We start from the raw sequence: 17227 nt of genomic DNA, 5'->3' as shown, positions 1-17227 counted from the left end.
TCTCTTCCCATTTTCCAAAGACATACGAGTTAGGGTTAGTAAGTTATGGACATACTATGCTGGTGCCCGAAGCATGGTTTGACACCTGCAGGCTGCTTCCAGTACAAACCTCAGACTGTTGACACAAATTTATTTATTTATTTATTTATTGAGATACAGAATGGAATAGGCCATTTGAGCCACACTGCCCAGCAACCCCCTCAGTTTAACTTTAGCCTAATTACAGGACAATTTACAAAGTCCAATTAGCCGGTACATCTATGGATTGAGGGAGGAAACTGGAACACCCAGAGGAAACCCACATGGTCACAGGGAGAACATACAAGCAACTGCAGGAGTTGAACCCGGGTCAACTGTACAGTAAAGCTTTGTGCTACCACATGAAATGACACATTTCACTGGATTGGATGTACATGTGTCAGGTAAAGATAATCTTTAAAGTTTATTTTTGAACTCATATCTATGCAGTAAAACTTAAATGCCATAACCATCCAATTTCTAGGTGAGTTTCCAACTATTATTTAGTCTCATGAGACCATGGATTTGCGCCTTGGGAGGTTTCCAGGGCGCAGGCCTGGGCAGAGTTGTATGGAAGACCAGCAGTTGCCCATGCTGCAAGTCTCCTCTCTCCACGCTATCGATGTTGTCCAAGGGAAGGGCATTAGGACCCATACAGCTTGGCACCTGTGTCGTCGCAGAGCAATGTGTGGTTAAGTGCTTTGCTCAAGGACACAGCATGCTATCTTAGCCAAGGCTTGAACTAGCAACCTTCAGATCACTAGATGAATGCCTTAACCACTTAAACATGCGCCAACACAACCAACTATTAAGCTACAGCTAAAACTAAATCATAACACCAATTTTATGCCAGTATGTTTGATCAGCACAGTATCACAATGGCATCATTCTGCCTAAACCTCTTTCACCTTTATGCCACCACAAGACATGGGTGCTCAAGACATAAACATAATGGGAGACTGTTGAAGTTTTAATATCTCCTATAATAATTGTCTTGCCCATTGTCACATGACATGACATCATTAGACTATAAGATATAGGAGTACAATTAGGCCATTTGCCCATCCAGCCTGTTCCATATTTCATCATGGCTGATCCATTTCCCTCTCAGCCTGCCTTCACCCTGTATCCCTTCATGCCCTGACTAAAATGAACCTATCAACCTCTGCCTTAAATATACCCAATGACTTAGCTTCCACAGCCGCCTGTGGCAACACATTCCACAGATTCATCACTCTCTAGCTAAAGAAATTCCTCCTTATCTCTGTTCTAAATGGACATCCTGCTATTCTGAGGATGTGTCCTATGATTCTAGATCCCCCCACTATAGGAAACATCCACTCTATCTAGGCCTTTCAACATTCAATAGGTTTCAATGAGAACCCCCCTCATTCTTCTGAATTCCAGTGAGTACGGGCCCAGAACCATCGAATGCTCCGCAAATCATAAGCCTTTCAATCCCGGAATCATTTTTGTGAACCTCCTTTGAAATTTCTCCAATGCCATCACATCCTTTCTTAGATAAGAGGCCAAAAGCTGCTCATAATACTCTGAGTGAGGCCTCACTAGTGCCTTATAAAGCCTCAACATTACATACTAGTTTTTGTATTCTATTCCTTCAAAATGAATGCTAACATTGCATTTGCCTTCCTCACTACACACTCGATCTGCAAATTAACCTTTAGGGAATCCTGCGCAAGGACATCCTGATTAACCTTAACTTGTTTCTGAGGTTGAAAATCATAAGCCAGGAAAAATGTTGCAACCTTCGCGGAAAAAAATACTCACCAGCTGCTTGTTAACTGGTTTGCCTTTCTTAATGGAGCTAATTAAAGATATCTGACTGTTCAGTAGCCTTTTTATCAGCAGAGGATTCATCAACAAATATATTGGCTTGTCTTAAACTAATTTCAAAAACTACAAGTTATTTAAATAGTGAAAAAGAAAGTGCCTGTAATTCTTTTTAAACTCAAAAATAAAACACAACTGCTCCAAATAAAAATCTTACTGTCCTATTAAAAAAAAGGTTTGAGTTAGCAAGTTCAGTCCATGGAAGGTGTGAGTTATTGATATGTTCTTGCTATTAACAATATAACTTTGGTCTGATTTCATGCACAGCTGAGCAATATAACTTAATTGGTTTCTCTAATGTTACATACAGAAAGCACCTAATCTCTGGAACTGAGATGAGACTTCCATCATGAAATATAGTTAATAGTTAATAAAGTAATTGAAGTTTGCTCAGTGGGAATATTACCCTGATCAGTGTTGGGTAAAGTGCAAATAACTGCAAGGGTCTTCTTCAATAAATAATCATCATGGCAACATGTGGTGATGGGACTAAGATGTGCTCTAACTAGTCCGCTTGGGCTTGATCTCAGCTGCACCACCACAGGTGGTATAAGCAAAGAGAGAGCTATCACAGCCGTCTCACACATCCTCGCATCCTGCTGCCCACTGCAATTAGATCGGAGCAGGCACTTGTCAACTGCTGTCAGGTTCACCAGTGGTCCAGCTGGAATGGCATCACAAAATACAGTGAAACGGCAGGGGAAAGAAGTCATGGAGGCACACAGTACAGACAGGCACGGCAGCTATCAATTACCCACTTGAATTAATCCTACACAATTGCATTATTTTTCTTTCCACATTCCCATCACCTTAGATTCCCTATTTCTAACCCTACCTCGGCAATGTGCAGTGCAGTCGGGTATAGCATACATATTTGGCATGCTATGGTAGCTTAGCGGTTAGGGTAATGCTATTATTGTACCAGCGACCGGGTTCAACTCCACCATTGTTTGTAGGGAGTTTCTACGTTTTCCCAGTGACTGCGTGGGTTTCCTTCAGGTGCTCTGGCTTCCTCCCATATTCCAAAGATGTACGAGTTCGTTGGGTAATTGGTCACATGGGAGTAATTGAGCTGGGCTGAAATGGCCAATTACCATGATGTATCCCTAGATACATAACGGAACACTACACACCACCTCTTGCACTACCACTGACTTTTTTGTGTCACCAATGTCTTGTTTTGCCTTTTTTTTCCACTGTCATGTATAATCTATGTTCAGTATGTTGTTGTCTGAATCGATATGCTTGAGATGCTGATGCAAGCAAACTTTTCACGGTACCAGTTACTGTATTTGTGGACATCACAATAAATCTGGCTTGACCTGAGCTTCTGCTATTCACCAACACAGCAGGAGCAATTTACATCCTGACCCCCAAATTTTTGGGATCTGGAAGGAGCTCATTGCTTGGTAGAGGACAAGCTGTACTGTGATCGACTGCAGGTTTCTACAACATACATGACTTGGGTTCTTGGACTATATATATATATTTTTGTGACTGTATGTTAATGAAATCTTATATGTGTTTGCTGTCTCATGTATACTATATGTGCCTTGTGCTGTGTGTAACTGTTTGTACTGTGTTTTGCACCATGGCACTGGAGTAGAGGTGTTTTATTTGGCTGTATTCATGTACGGTTGAATAACAATTAAACTTGAACTTGAAGAAAGCCATATGTTCACAGGGAGATTATGCAAATTCCACACATATGACAACAGAGGTGAGAGTTAAACCCATGTCTTTGGAGCCATGGAGAGAAGGGGACCTGCCAGGGTTACTATTCCACTGCAAGGGTGAGATTTCCAGAATTACGCTCAGTGGCCACTTTATGCGGTACCACCTGTACCTATATACTGAGTGTATGTTCATGATTTTCTACCCATCTTCTTCAATGTTCAACGTGTTGTGTATTCAGAGATGCACACTTCTGCTGTAATGCATGCTTATTTAAGTTACTGTCCTGGAAATCCCTACTTAAACAGGAAAGAATCGGCTGAATCTTTCAAAAGCATTAAAAGGCCTAGGCCTTACATCTCCTGTGCTGTATGATCTTCCTGGTGAGAAGGTCGACTGGACTCAACTTTCACGAACCTCATGGACTTATGTTTTCTGTATCCATTTTATTTGAATAGTTTGTCTGCTTCTGCACATTGGTGCTTGTGAGTCATAACCAGTTTTTGAAAAAAATATTGATTTTATTCTATAAATACCTGCAAGAAAATGAACCTCAAGTTAGTATTTAGTAATATATATGTATTTTGATAATAAATGTACGAATGAAGTTTGCTTCTTGCTGTATGTCCATGAGAAACCACCAACCTTGTAACCTTCAAAGACCTTGACTTTGAAAATCTTAAGTTTGAAATGAGATGCTCCACTACTAAATTCATCAGCAAGTGGAGCATAGGAGAAGGAGAGTTAGCCTTATAGAAGCATATAAAATCATGATGAATTCAGATAAAGGGAGGGGAGTCCTTAAAGTTGTTATAGCCAGGAACGGTTATGGGGATAATCTCCCATGACCTATTAAATGCTCCCAATGGTGTGCGTCTCAAACAGCCTCCGAAAACTGAATCCAACTCCGGGCCTTCATGTGTGGCTTAGCTACTAAGCTGGGCAGAACTGTTTCTACAGACAGGAGAAGGGTCAAAGGTGGATTACTGCTGCCTTAAAACCATTCACTTTCGGCAGATGGGACTTGTCAGCCATCGTTGGTAGGAAATTTAGAAGGAAATCTCTGATCTCAAACCTCCACTGCCTTGTAGCTATATCCACTCATGCGGAAGGCATGGGGAGGAAAAATCTGGAGGGCCATACATACATTGACAGTCATACATTGAGCTCAATATTGACTGACAAGTCCCGTGACACCACTGGTGCCAAACTGTATCGGTCTCTGGTTTTCCTTTGGATTCACCAGCTGCATGGAGAGGGGGAACCAGCTTGCTCTCCATATTGTACTGCCCTGGCTTGTGTATCACATGGACATCAATATCCATGGTCAACGCTGACCAATGAAAAACCTCATAAGTAAGGGGGCTGATCACATATTTTTCTGCAGGTTAGGGGAGTCTATTTAAGGGAATATATATAAGGTGCGAGGGGAAAGGTTTAAGAGAGACCAAAGGGTGTCACCCAAATGGTGGTGGGTATGTGGAATGAGTTGTCACTGGAAGTTGTCAAGGTAGATACAATTACAATTATCTTAGCAGGTGCATTGTAAGGAGAGATGCAGAGCGATATGGGCCAGTAGCAGACAGATGTGACAGGCTTGGATAGACATATTAGTTGGCATGGATGAGGTGGGCTTTGGGCACGGTATAATTCTATTACTCTCTAAGGGAATGAAAAACTGATATGCTGAACAGACGATCAGGATGCACTTTGGCCAGATTGAATAGCATTTAAATGACGTCTCTGAAACTGTTTTAAGTGAGGTGAACTGGTTTATTTTTTTAATTTATTGCGATATTTTGATTCTTTTAATATAGGTTTTGATTAAAATTAGGAATTAAAATAAAACTTGGAAATCTTTAAATTGCTTCTGAATGATAGGGACACTTAAAAACGATGGAGGCCAGTGAAAAGCTGTCAGAGATGGACAAGGCATTATGGAAGGAAATGGATCAGCCATGATGAAATAGCAGAGCAGACTCGATGGGCCAAATGGCCTAACTCTGCTTCTGTATCATATGGTCTTTTGGTCTTATAGTCATTCTGTGCTATATGATTTGATTGACTATTGATTTAAAAATGTTATCATGTACAGGGAGTTTGGCTTCTAGCAGTGTGCATGAGCGTAGCCCGAACATCACTGGACAGGATCCTGGCTGGAAGTCAATCTGTTTACCACATGCCAGTTGGCACTTCGCTGGGTTTAAGATCGAGTGCAGGATGACAAGTGAGGAGGAGGGGAGGTGGGAGCTACCCTTTAGTAAACCTGATGGAAACCTAGGCAGCTTTATTTTTTTTTTGTAGAGCGATGGCAGTGACAGCAGTAATTAACTCCTCGCTGATTAGATTATAGGGAGCACATCACCCTTTTGGGAGCTGTCAAAGTGCACAGTGGGTGGATGGACAAAACCAGGCAGCTTAGCTCCGATTCACTAACAAAACTAGCTGCAGCTGGCCGCTCAGAGATCTCACAGCTCACACCACCTGTGGTGCTCCTTTCAGTGAAATTCAAACGCTAATTTTTAAAGTGTTATGTGTTGTACTGTCATGTCACTTGGTTTACTGTTCAAAGTGAATGAGGAAAACTAACTGATTATAACCCTTTTAATTTCAACCATCACTGCTTGCCCTTGTATTTCTGGTTGTCATTTTCATGTTTTTGCTAGTCAAAGATGAAAATTCAGCGGGTCTTCCAGTAAGATGGAGGTGCACATAGTCACAGCAACCTCCCCGGGTCCAACAAATGGTGCAAGTGTTTGTCTTATATGTTTTTCTTATGATTACAAAATACTGTAAGTCCAGTTCATTAGTGAGACCGACAGCAGAGGAGCTGTGTAGCCTCAGGTCCCTCATACACCTGTCACAGCGACTCGGGGAGGAAGCACTGAAAGTACTGTGAAGGAAAGCAGAAGGATGGCAAATGAACTGGAATCCAGGTTTGGTTAAAGACTAATCCCAGCAGTCCGGCTCTCCCAGACTGGATCACCTTCATCTGCAATTGACCCAGTGTGAGGTGAGGGCCTGTTGCATGCCTGTTCTTACAGAAACATGACTCCTGGACAACATCCCATGCACCATCAAACTTCAGCCCACGACATCCAAGGACATGTGCTAATATTATTTTGTGACTCTGTGTGCTGGATTGTAAGGCCATTGACAATAGAGTGTCGGGAAGTGTATGGTCATATGGTCATGCACTCTGGTGGAAGAAATAAAAGCGTAGACTATTTTCTAAATGGACAGGAAATTCAGAAATCCAAGATGCAAAGGGACTTAGTCCTTGTGCAAGGTTTTTTAAAGGTTAATATGCAGATTGAGGCAGTGATAAGGATGGTAAACGCAAGGTTAGCATTCATTTCCAGAGGTCTAGAATATAAAAGCAAGGAGGTAATGCTGAGGCTTTATAAGTCACTGGTGAGGCCTCACTTTGAGTATTGAGAGTGGCTTTTGGCCCCTTATCGAAGAAAGGATGTGCTGATGTTGAAGTGGGTTCAAAGGAGGCTCACGAAAACGATTCCAGAGTTGAAAGGCTTATCATATGAGGAGCGTTAATGACTCTGGGCCTGTACTCACTGAACTTCAGATGACTGAGCGGGATCTCACTGAAACCTATCGAATGGTGAAAGGCCTCAACAAAGTGGATGTGTCCTATGGTGGGGGAGTCTAAGACCAGAGGACACAACCTCAGAATAGAAACATAGAAACATAGAAAATAGGTGTAGGAGTAGGCCATTCAGCCCTTCGAGCCTGCACCGCCATTCAGTATGATTATGGCTGATCATCCAACTCAGAACCCTGTACCTGCTTTCTCTCCATACCTCCTGATCCCTTTAGCCACAAGGGCCATATCTAACTCCCTCTTAAGTATAGCCAACGAACTGGCCTCAACTGTTTCCTGTGGCAGAGAATTCCACAGATTCACCACTCTCTGTGTGAAGAAGTTTTTCCTAATCTCGGTCCTAAAAGGCTTCCCCTTTATCCTCAAACTGTGACCCCTCGTTCTGGACTTCCCCAACATCGGGAACAATCTTCCTACATCTAGCCTGTCCAATTCCTTTAGAATTTTATACATTTCAATAAGATCCCCCCTCAATCTTCTAAATTCCAGAGAGTACAAGCCTAGTCAATCCAGTCTTTCATCATATGAAAGTCCTGCTATCCCAGGAATCAATCTGGTGAACCTTCTTTGCACTCCCTCTATGGCAAGAATGTCTTTCCTCAGATTAGGGGACCAAAACTGCACACAATACTCCAGGTGTGGTCTCACCAAGGCCTTGTACAACTGCAGTAGAACCTCCCTGCTCCCGTACTTGAATCCTCTTGCGATAAATGCTAGCATATCATTCGCCTTTTTCACTGTCTATTCAGAATGGAAATGAGGAGGAATGTCTTTAGCCAGAGAGTGTAGAATCTGTAGAACTTGTTGCTGCAGGCATCTGTAGAAGCCAAGTCATTGGGTATATCTAAGGCAGAGGTTGACAGATTCTTCATTAGTCAGGACGTGAAGGGAAACGGGGAGAAGGCAGGAGAATGGGGCTGAGAGGGAAAAGGATCAGCCATGATGGAATGGCGGAGCAGAGTTGATGTGCCAAATGGCTTAATCCTGCTCCTATAACTCATGGTCTTCTTATGTGACTGTATGTACTGTGTTTTGCACCTTTGCCCTAGAGGAATGATGGTTCTCTAGGTATTTACAAGTGTATGGTGGCATGACAATAAACTTGACATTATACTTGAACACAGCTTGTTAGAGAAATCATTTTAATAAAGATTGCCCAATGGAGAATGCACTTTTTTGAAGTTGACAGCCAGACAAGCATCAACTCTTTACATTTCCCTGTGGTTCAGTCTGTCATGTTTTAATGTGAGTAATCCATCTGTAGCTCTTCAGCACACTTTGACCCCTAGGCCCATACAACCAATAAGCAACAAGGTGATTTCAACCTAAAATAAAGTCCAGAAAGTTAAATGAAATACACAGGAGGTCACACGTGATCATGCAAGTGCCTGGCTTTGAATTTCCAGATATGTTTATGGGTATTTCTGATCCATATCCATAGTTTGAAAATATGGATCACTGATTTTATTTTGAGATACAACATGGTAACAGGCCTTCCCAGCCTAGCAAGGCCGTGTTGCCCAGTTACACCCATGTGACCAATTTACCTATTAACTCATACATAGTTGGAATGTGGGAGGAAACTGGAGCACCTGGAGGAAACCCACATGGTCATGGGGAAAAGGTACAAGCTTCTTCCAGACAGTGGCAGGAATTGAACCTGGGTCACTGGCATTGTTATAACATTATCCTAAGGTTGTTATAGCCAGGGGTGGTAATGGGGACAAGCTCCCACTACCCATTAAATGCTCCCAATGGCATGCACCCCAAATAGCCTCTGACAACCAAGTCCAGCTCCTGGCCTTCACGTGTGGCTTAGCTACTAAGCCCAACAGAACTGTTCCTACTCTCAGTGAAGGGGCAAAGGCTGGTTACTGGTGTCTCAAAACCTGTCGTTTTAAGCAGATGAGGCTTGTCGGCCATTGCTGGCAGCTCACCTAGAGGGAAAACTCTGATCTCAAACCTCTGCTGCCTTGTGGCAATACCCACTCTTGGAAAAGGCTTTGGGAATAAAATCCAAGGGGAGCTGGAGACCCTGAGACAGTCTTACTTTGAGCTCAACTGTGACCGGCAACTCCTGCGACACTGCTGATACCAAATGGTATCGGTCTCTGCCGTTCCTTTGATTTCATCAGATGAGTGGAGAGGGAGAGCTTGCTACATATTGTATCACCCAGACTAGCTAGGATGCAACATCCATGGTTGACCCTGATGGACAGAGGTTCATTCACATGCTAACCACTATGCTACTGTGCTCCAAATCAAGAATGGTGCAGTTGATGGGAATATGGGAATTAAAAAAAGGGATTATTGTAGGATTAGTTGAAGTGGGTGATTAACGACTGCCATGCACTCTAAGTCCCTGTCTGTGCTGGGTGTCTCTATGATGCCTTCCCCTGCCCTTTCACTGTATTCTGTGATCCAATCCCAGCTGGACCACTGGCGAACCTGACACCAGTTGGCAAGTGCCCGCTCCAATCTAATTGCAGTGGGCAGCAGGATGTGTGAGAGAGAGCTGCTGAGTGACAGCCCTCGCTTTGCGCATACCACCTGTGGTGTGCAGCTGAGATCAAAACCTTTTGCCCTGATGCACGCATGGAAAATTAAAGCCCACTACAGATTCGATCATGGGGAAATGGGATGGGCTTCACTTGAACTCAGATCAGTATCCGAGCTAACAGAAGAGCCATAGGTAAGTTTAAAGTTCGAAGCTAATTTTAATCAAAGTACATATAGAACCCTGAAATTCATTTTCCTGCAGGCATTCAGAGTAAATACAAGAAACACAACTGAATCGAGACTGCACCCAACAGGACGGACAAACAACCAGTGTGCAAAAGACAACAAACTGCAAATACAGAAAGAAAGAAAAATAATGATAAAAGTAAATAAGCAATGTATATCGAGGCTATGAGATGAAGGGTCCACAGGTGTGGCAACAGCTCTGTGATAGGGTGAGTGAAGCTGCGTGATGTTACCCCGTCTGGTTCAAGAGGCTGAAAATAAGCAGCAGCAGGGAGAGCTGTGATGAAAACAGATTGGACGAATTCAAAAGAAAGGACAAAGCATTAGAAACGGGAATGATAATCAGAAACTGTCAGAAAGAGACAAAGAATACAAATTAACTAATTTTTCTCCAATTTAATAGTGAAAAAGGCAAAGCAACAACATTTTAGGCTCTTTTATCTGAATGCGAACTCAATCAAAGCAAGATTATTGACTTAATGGACCAAATTGACATAAATAGGTATGATCTAATAGCTCTTGCAGAGAATTGCGTGCAGATCGACCAAGGCTGAAAAATGAATGCTGAGTTTTTTGAAGAGATGGGCAAAATAGAAGAGGAGGAGGTGAGATTCTGATAAGACAGAATTGATAAGTGTAGCAGAGCAAATGGGTCATAGTTTGAAAAAAGTAAGAAGTAGAATCAGTTTGAGTAAAGCTCAGGAACAGTAATGGGTGAAAAAAAATTCCCCAAAGAGCAGTGGTAATATGGGGCATAGCATAAATCAGGAAATCAGAGGCACACATAACAAGGTTAATTCAATAATCATTGGGGACTTAAATTATAAATTAGGCAAAGCAAATTAGTAGTAATACTGTAGAGAATAAATTCATGAGTGCATAAAGATAGCTCAGTTGTAAAGCTGTTAAGGAAAAATGTTATTTTCAATATGTCTTGCAGATGTGAAAAGGTTATCTGGAGCTTGATGCTTTTAGGTAAATGTGATCTTATGAAAGAATTTTATCAAACAGCTTAAATTTATTTAACTCAAACCGAATCTAGGTATAAGGTCCGAATTGGCAATGGCAGATTGGGAAACTGTTTTAAAAGCTATGACAGGAAGCAAGCAATAGCTAGCAATGAATGAAAACATCCATGACCTTAAGTGCTTCTGGAGCAGGTGGGACTTTGGGTTGTGTACAGGCAAGGACTGAGAACTGGTTAATGAACAGAACAGAGAATGTAGGAATGAATGTGTCGTTTGCAGGTGCAGCAGGAATTGTTAGTATGGGCCCAGCTATTCACATAAGTTTGTTAAAGATATAAATCAGGGCTGCAGTTGTGGATCTGAGTAAGATACGGAAAGGCCTTTAAAGGGATATAGACAAGCCAAATGAATGGGTGAGAAGAGACAAATGGAATATAATGTTGCAAAAGAAAATCAGCATGAATACTGTTTTCTCTGGCTGAAATATCTAGAGCAAAGAGCCACAGTCTCAAATAAGGGGTCAGCCATTCAGGACAGAGAATTTTGTTTCTACCAGCTAGAAATTGGTGAATTTTGGAATTTTCTACCCAAAAAGGCAATGGGGATTAGTTGCTAGGTACTGTTTATACAATACAAAGTTTGAAGTGTTCATTTCATGGAACTAGGTACAAGAACACAGAACAGTGAAGCACAACAACAGGCCTTTCATTATTGTGGGGAGTCCTTCAGGATTCTACATAGACCACAGTCGGGGAGAAGAAAGTGATGGTGATTTTGAAACTCGGTTACAGCGGACACGACAGGCAGAATGCCCTGTTGCCACTTCTATATTTCATCTATATTTCCTGATGTGAGGAGATTATTGCAGTCAAAACCTCTGTCACCCCAAGCACCATTATTTGACTTAAACCTCTAATTATACAGGTTTCCCCCGCCATCCGAAGGTAGAGCATTCCTATGAAACGGTTCGTAAGCCGGAATGTTGCAAAGTGAAGAAGCAATTACCATTTATTTATATGGGAAAAATTTGTGAGCATTCGCAGACCCAAAGAATAACCTACCAAATCATGCCAAATAACACATAAGACATAAAATAACAGTAACATATAGTAAGAGCAGGAATGATATGATAAATGCACAGCCTATATAAAGTAGAAGTACTTTTCTACAATCGTTGCCGCACTGTCTACCGTAGCGAAAATCTCACGCAAGTGCTCTCGGCAGAAACACAGCGCAAGCACTCTCAGCAGAAACACTCTCTCCAGTAACCTTTAAGCTATGAAGCTGCCAAATCATACCAAATAACACACAAAAATATACAACCTATATAAAGCAGAAATAATGTATGTACAGTGTAGTATCACTTACCGGAATTGGGAAGACAGTGCCGAGCACACTGATGTTGGTGTGTTAGGCTGAGTTGTCGGAGGTTGGGGTGGTGCAATGGTCCCCAACCTCCAGGCTGCCGACCGATACCGATCCGCGAAGCATGCAGTGGTGCAGCGGTAGCTGGGACACACCCAGCACATCTTTAAGAAAAAAGCCGAAATAAACAAGCTAATTAATTAGGTGCCGCCCGGCACATAAATTAGCTTGTTTATTTCGGCTTTTTTTCTTAAAGATGTGTTGGGTGTGTCCTGGCTACTGCTGCACCACTGCATGCTTCGTGGCAGTGTATTGGTCCGCGGCCCAGAGGTTGGAACCACTGGGGTGGTGGGACACTGAGGTGTCATCTCATTGTCGTCTGTATCCATCAGGGCAGGCAGGTCATCTTCTTCTATGTCTGCCTGCCTCGATGTCGAAGGTCGAAGTTCGTCGTCTGCTGTGGCTGATATGGAAGGCTTGAAAAACGACAGTATGCTTGACTGCTTAGCCTCACGCATTTTTCTATCATACAGTTCTGTGTAAGCACTCAAAACATCCTGCAAATATGCCCTAAACCTACATACCCTTTCACAATTAAAGTCGTACTTTTCTGCAATCATTGCAGCGAAAACCTCACGCAGTTGCTTCACGTTCAGTTCCTGGACGACTTCACTTTCGGTCCGTTCGCTACTGCATTCGGTTTTGATTGTTATCCTTTCCTCTTCCAATTGCATCAGCTCTTCATCTATCAGTTCTTGGCCAAAACCTCTTCAACATCATCTTCGTCAACTTCCACAAGCCAAACTCACTTTGTCCTTACTTCGTTCACCACGATTGAAACACTTAATTATGTCTAGTTTTACGCTAAATGTACCACCCTTGTGGGCTCTTTTAGGCTTTTCCGATAGCTTAGAACTCATCTTGCTAACGGATGCTCAAAATAAATCGACATAAAGCACAGATGCTCACAGGCACGTGTTTAAGCAATGCCGGCTAGAATGCAGTTCCGGGGGAGGAGCTTGGCTGCTTGGGACGCGTACTGCCTATTATCATGCGCTGCCTTTTTTTGTAACACTGAAAACACCTTCTGTTAGCGAAAACAGGTAACTAATGTAGGACTTTTGTAACAGTGAGATGTCGTAAAGTGAACGTTCGAAAAGTGGGGGACACCTGTAAAACTAGTCCCTGTTCTATGCTTACCATTAACATACATAAGATTGAAGCACAAACTTTTAATATTTTGGCAACTGAGGTGAAAATGGAGGGGACCAGCATCTTCAGCCCATTGCAGTATTTTGTTTCATCCATTCTTGTTGCCTGTTGCTTTTACCCCCTCAGGGTTACCTGTCTTTTTTATAACCTAATGATCAATTTTCTGACACGTTATAACAAAGATGACATCACTTAGATTTCACACTGACCTGGAAAGTTTGGGTCAAACATGTGCTTCATTCAGTTTTTTTAAAAAAAGGAACTTAATATTTAGTTTCACTTTTAAATTCAAGATAATGAATTCAACAATTCCATGATCAGACCTACTTCAATTCTCTCACCTGAGAGTGGACAGAATTGGTGTCACTGCAGAATCCTGTCTATTTTCACACTGGGGGTATCCTAGTTAGGTAGCTTGCCTTCAACAGAGTTTCCATTTAACCTATTAAATCCTGTGGGAGATCTTATCAAATCTGAAGCCTGTACTTCAGTACCAATAGTTGCAAGTGGACACCAAGAAACACTCAGGACACCATTCCTACTCCAGACTTCCAGAGTTGGGATGTAATATTGCTGTTGTACATGACATTGGTGAGGCCACATTTGGAAAAGAATCAGAGAGTCACAGAACACTACAACACAAAAGCAGGTCCTTCGGCCCATCTGGTCTGTGCTGATGTGCCAAAAGCTCATTCTATGTTCACCTATGGATACCCTGTTACAGAATAGGAAAAGTGCAGAAGAGATGCACGAGGATGTTGCCCAGACTTGAGGGAATGGATCATGGAGAGAGGTTGGGGCTTCTTTTATTGGAGCATAAGTTAGTGAGTTGTGATCTACAGAAATGTATAAAATCATGAGGGGCATAGTCAGGGTAAATGCCTTTTTCTCAGTGTTGGGAAATGAAACAAAAAGAGGGCATAGGTCTATGGTGAGAGATCAAACAGGAAACTGATGGGCAACTTTTTCCACAAGTAATATGGAATGAGATGCCAGAGGAAATGTTTGAAGCAGGCATATTAACATCTTTTAAAAGTTACTCAGACAGTTACATGGATAGGGAAGCTTTAGAAGGATATGGGACAAACAAAAGCGACATTAGATTAGATGGGAATCTTGGCCTGCTTGGACCGATTGAGTTGAAAGACCCGTTTCCATGCTGTGTGACTCCATGAGTAGCAGATGGTACTGCCAGTCAGAGTCATTTAGGTCTTGAACAAGGGAATGGGAAATTATTAGCTTACTGCAGAGTGTCGGCAGCCTAGATTTTTGTCCAAAAACTACTACATCCAGTTTGTAAATGTAAATTAAAACAAACTTCTGGGGTATTTTTCAATTCATCTGAAATTGCCAAGGAACTGCATGTTTCATGTTGCAACCCCAGTGTGTTTTAAGACCATGAGGTATATTAGGCCATTTAGCTCATGAAATCTGTCCCACCATTTAGTCATTGAAGTTTTTCAACCCCATTTTTTTGTCTTCTCTTCATAACCCTTAATCCCCTTTCCAATCAAGAACCTATCAATCTCTGCCTTAAGTACATCCAATGACTTAGCCTCCACAGCCCTCTGTGCAACAAATTCCATAGATTCATCACCATCTGACTGAAGAAATTTCTCATCTCAGTTTTAAAGGGTCATCTCCTTATCCCAAGTTTGTGCCCTCGGATCCTAGATTTCCTTCTAATAGAAACATCTTTCCATGTCCACGGTACTGATGCCTTTCAATATCTTGTAGTTTTCAATGGCATTCCCTCTCAACCTTCTGAACTCCGAGTTCAGGCCTAGAGGTGACAAACACTCCTTAATGTTAAGCCTTTCATTTCTGGGATCATTCTTGTGAGCCTCCCCTGGACGCTCTTCCTCAGATATAGGGGCCAAAATTGCTCACAATATTCCAAATACTGTCTGACCAATACCTTACTCATCCTTAGCAATACATCTTTTGTTACATTCTAGTCCTCTTGTAATGAGTGCTAAAACTCAGGTATAGAACTATGGTTCTATATCGTACCACAAGACCCATATTTACATGTAACGAAGATCTGACTTGGACCATTGATCTTGTTATCGGCCCCTTTGGAAGGTCACAACTTGGTGGTCAGTAACATGTTCTATTCTGGACAGTATTTTCCATTCCCATCCTGTTTTGAATACCTGGGAATCTCAAATAATAGTTCTCACCAAACTACTGAATTGCAAAAGGTCTGACATACATCTGAGCACAATCAATGGGGTTGCCTGATCACATTATCTGAACACAGTCTGACAGGAAACACTAGAGCTAAGTGATCAGGAGGGAAGAGCCTCGAGGATATCTCCAAAAGGCAGTGCCTCAAGAAAATGGCAACCATCTTTAAGGACCATCACCACCCGGGATGTGCCATCTTCTCATCACTAACATTAGGGAGGAGGTGCAGGAACCTGAAGAAGGTGGCATCCACCAGTAAGGACCATCACCATCTGGGACATATCTACTTCTCATGTCTACAATCAGGGAGTAAGTACAGGAGCCTGAACAAGGTAGTATCCATCATTAAGGACCATCACTACCTGGGACATGCCCTCTTCTCGTTGCTACAATCAGGGAGGAGGTACAAGAGCCTCACCAAGGTGGAATCCATCACCACTCATGACACGCTCTCTTTTCAAGACAGACATTAGGGAGGAGGAAGAAGAGCCCAAAGAAGGTGTCATCCATCATTAAGGACCATCACCACCCAGAACATGCACACTTCTCATTACTACCATTAGGAAGGAGATACTCTGCCTGAAGATTCACTCTCAACACATTAGGAAAAGCTTACTCACCTCTGGTATCTGACATCTTTTGCACTATTTATGTTTTTTTATTGTAACTTACAGTAATATTTTTATGTCTGCACCAATCTGAACATTCCTAGACTGTTTCAATGACTCTGTGGTTTGATGTTTTATATTCTGTATTTTTCACTCTTTTTGCCGTTTGATAGAAACATAGAAAACCTACAGCACAATACTGGCCCTTTGGCCCACAATGCTGTGCCGAACATGTACTTACTTTAGAAATTACCTAGGGTTACCCATAGCCCTCTATTTTTCTGAGCTCCGTGTACCTATCCAGGATCCTCTTAAAAGACCCCATTGATAATTTATTCTTTTTTTGTGCATTAGGGATTTGACGTTTTTCATTAAATGGGTTCCAAGGCTTCCTTTGCTTTGTGGAGAAGACAAATCTCAGGGTTGTATACTTTAGAAATGTTCTTTGAATCTTTGAATCTTGTGCTGTACTGCTGCCACTAAGCAAAAAATTTCACAACATATGTCTGTAACAATAAACCTGATTTCTCATTCTGATTCTGGCCAGGAGAGATTTTGTCTAATTGTATCTGCTACATGGCTACCCTGTCTGGAATCTGCTAAATCTACACAAACTAAGCACTGAACCCATAGCTCTGATATAACTGACTCGTGCACAAATTGCTGCATTGATATCTCAACTGCCAAGAACCTAATAGAAATTTCTTCTAAATCAGCAATTATCTCTGCATTTGCAGCAATTACATTCAGTCTCTGAAAGGATTTAGAAACATAGAAAATAGGTGCAGGAGTAGGCCATTCGGCCCTTTGAGCCTGCACCGCCATTCAGTATGATCACGGCTGATCATCCAACTCAGAACCCTGTACCTGCTTTCTCTCCATACCCCCTGATCCCTTTAGTCACAAGGGCCATATCTAACTCCCTCTTAAATACAGCCCATGAACTGGCCTCACAACAACAGGAATTCTGCAGATGC

The 17227-nt window shown here is 42.1% G+C and overlaps 1 protein-coding gene across 1 annotated transcript in view; it reads right to left on the bottom strand.

Annotated features, from left to right (window-relative positions):
* The window catches only part of LOC140200618 (START domain-containing protein 10-like), a 193873-nt gene that overhangs the window by 70451 nt on the left and 106195 nt on the right, over window positions 1-17227 (bottom strand). The gene's annotated exons all lie outside the window — the stretch shown is intronic.

Source organism: Mobula birostris, chromosome 7, assembly GCF_030028105.1.
Source record: "Mobula birostris isolate sMobBir1 chromosome 7, sMobBir1.hap1, whole genome shotgun sequence".
NCBI lineage: Eukaryota > Metazoa > Chordata > Chondrichthyes > Myliobatiformes > Myliobatidae > Mobula > Mobula birostris.
The sequence above is the reverse complement of the archived record's forward strand: the minus strand, read 5'-3'. Positions and strand labels throughout refer to the sequence as shown.